Genomic DNA, 3,448 nt, shown 5'->3' with positions numbered 1-3,448 from the left:
ACCAGGACACCAGGTCGAATTTGGGTGACTCAAGATATGACCCGAACCCGACCCAAAATAATGACTGGGTCTATTTTTGAGACCCTTACCTGACTCTAAACTAAACCCGGCACCAAATTAGCCCCTAAAACATTTAGAACCAGGCCGAATTTTCGAATCGAGCCGGACAATGTACACTCTTAATATCAGGTGCCTTTATCAGGTGTCTCTGCTATATACAATTTAAAACACGTTGTATCTTTTATATTATGAGTTGCACATATTCTGTAATTGAAATTCAGACTTTGTTGCTTTTATTTGTGAATTTGAGTCACTGGTATGTTATTTAAAAAGATGATGCATGATTTAAATGCAAAATTTTTTTTTCTAGTTTTTGATAAATCTAAATTTAGAAATACGGTTAGATAATTTTATCAAAAAATATTATGTTTACAAACAAAACTTAGAGAAAAAAAATTCATGTTTTTATCATTTTAATGGATAAATTTCAATTATAAGAATTGAATTTATTATTGCATTTATTATTGTGTGTGGGATATCAAATTGAATACGAGAAAAATAACAAAGCAACGATAGTGAAATATTTGTTTTAATTATGCATGATGACATAAGAATGACATAATCTCATTTCCAAAAAAATATGATATAACAACAAAAATGTTATTTATACACTAACATTAGTTACTAAAATCAATCATCAATGTATCTATATATAACTTTCAATATATATTTATATTCTAACATTAACATAACTCGATAACAAAAGGTGACATAATCTCACTTCTATTCTTCTAAACACCATTCAATTACACATTTATTCCTATTAAAAAAAAGTGATGTAACGTTGTTCCATTTTTGTCTTAATAAGAAATAATTTTTTGGATATAAAATTACTAAAAAGCCCAAATATGATGACAAATTTTTAAATAATAAGCTATTTAATTCTATTTCAAGAACTCAAGAAAACGATGTTGCATTTTTCTTATATTCAATATATATATCACAAAATTGTAAAATAAGTGTACTCTTTTATATATTTTCTTGGTATAATTATATTAACTTAAAATTTTAATTTTTTGTGATTGAAAAGAAAATAAACAACAACAAAAAAAGAATAAATAAATAAATAATTGCTTAAGAAAGACAATTATACTAAATACTACTTTCAACTCCTTGTTATAGTGTCTACTACTGTGTTTGCATATCTCAAAATCAACCGGAGATCAGCACGTCATTTCCAAGACACGATATATCGGATTTTCAACACCAGAGAATCAATAAAATCAGAGCAATTCTGTAAATTATTGACAATAATAAAAGCCTCCACACAGTCTGTTTCACATATAATATCTCTTTTTTTCGAGTCCCAAGCTAAAAGAAAGCATCTCCAAATAGCAAACAACTCTCCTTATAGAATACTATGACTCTCAATTATTCTCAGACAACCTCGTTGCTAACACAGGCAAAACCAACCCGAGCACCATTGTCAGGATAGCTAGCATCACAATTAATCTTAAAAGTACCCACCAAGGGGAGAATTCTCCAAGAGCCACTAATGGTGGAGGGGATACACTCGTTGCAACTCAAAAATATTCCGGAGCTCTTTTTCTAAGGACAAAGTTATACCAATCATCTTGTTCGTGGTCCAAGGCTCGTGGGGATGAAAGATCTCGTCATTTCTCGAACGTCAAATCCACCAAAGACCATAACAGAATTTAAAGGGGTGCTGTTTGCTATTTTATAAGAACTAACTCATCAAATCCAGTGTTTAACAGGAGATCCCCCAACCTTGCCAAACTAGCTGGGTTTTTGGACAATCCCGAATGCAATGTAAAACCGATTCCTGACCTAAAAAACATCGTGGACAGCTATCTGTGTGCGAAATGTCCCTCCTAAAATGAAATACAGCAGTAGGAAGAGCCTCCTAAAGACATATTCAGTCTAAGAATTTGTACTTTTTCAGAACATGTTGACGCAAAAGCCAAAGCCAATTCCTCCTGTCCTCCCAACTAAACATCTTCTTACTGAATCACAAATAACCACTACGAGTGTCATAAACCTTTGAAGTCACACCAGTCCAACACCAACCGATCTCTGAACCAGCTTGAACATCCGAGTTGTAGAAATTAATGTTACTTTGCAGAGACTCATTCAGAAAAAAATAGATATTCTCAAGGTTCCACTGTTCATATGACCAAAGGTCCAAGATCTGGAGATCCGAATAAAAAATGTGAATATAATTCATCTCATGACACAGTCGCCCCTCTCTTCTCCGTTGAAAAACCAAAAGTTCTATTCCAAATCCCAATGCACCAAATAAAACCTTCCTTTAAGATATCCCAAACTTGACATATACTCTTCCAAACATAGGATCCCCTGTCTCGAGACCGACTGAAGCAATCATCCTTAGAGGAATGGTGTTTCTCCGTCAACAGTTGAACCCATAACTTGTCAGGATGGTGAAAAAGTTGTCAAACTATCTTTTTAAAAAGAGTAATATTAGCACAAAAAGGATCTCTAATTTTCAGACTCCCAAATTTCTTAGGGGTGACCAACACCTTCTAGTTAACTAGATTTAGCCCTCTACCATCAGTTTGACCCTTCCATATAAAGTTCTACATCATGGATTCTATCTTATTAGTTACCATTTTAGGGAAGAGAGATACTTGCATGCAATAACTAGGAATTGCATTCACTACCGAATTGAGCAAACAAAGTCTGCCCGCCTCTAATAAATACAAAATATCCTAGTACATAAATAAATACTTTAAATAGCGATACTTTAATACACAATACTTTAAATGGCAACAGAATCTTTTACTCTTAAATAATTAAATATAAAATATATAAATAGAAAATATATAAGTATTTTTTATTTATTAAAATTAATTATTATGCAAAATTTTTTTATAATATTAAAAGATTATATTAAAATAATATTTTAAACTGTAACATAAAAATATAAAATAATTAAAATTTTATTTTATATTGAGAAAATAGTTAGTTTGGTCCTTGAAGTTATACTCGAGCCTCAATTTAGTCCTTGAAATTTCAATTACCTCAATTTAGTCCCTAAATTTTTCAAATTTTAATCACGTTAGTCCCTGCGGTAGTTTCCGTCACAGAGTCAATTGAAATGTTTAGGGACTAAATTGAGGTAATTGAAACTCCAAGGACTAAATTGAGGCTCAAATATAACTTCAGAGATCAAATTAAGTATTTTCTCTTTTATATTACTTGACAAATAATTAGATTATTATATTCAAAATTTATTAACTAACTAATTTTATTAAAGATATTATTATATAAAATAATCTTTCATCAAAATATTTTAAAAATATAATTTATTTAAAATATTATATATAATACATAAAAATATTTATTTTTTATTTTTTTTAATTTTTTTTTAAAACAGAATAAATAATATAATTTTAAAAATATGTCTATC

This window comes from Arachis ipaensis, chromosome B08 (assembly GCF_000816755.2).
Source record: "Arachis ipaensis cultivar K30076 chromosome B08, Araip1.1, whole genome shotgun sequence".
NCBI lineage: Eukaryota > Viridiplantae > Streptophyta > Magnoliopsida > Fabales > Fabaceae > Arachis > Arachis ipaensis.
The sequence above is the reverse complement of the archived record's forward strand: the minus strand, read 5'-3'. Positions refer to the sequence as shown.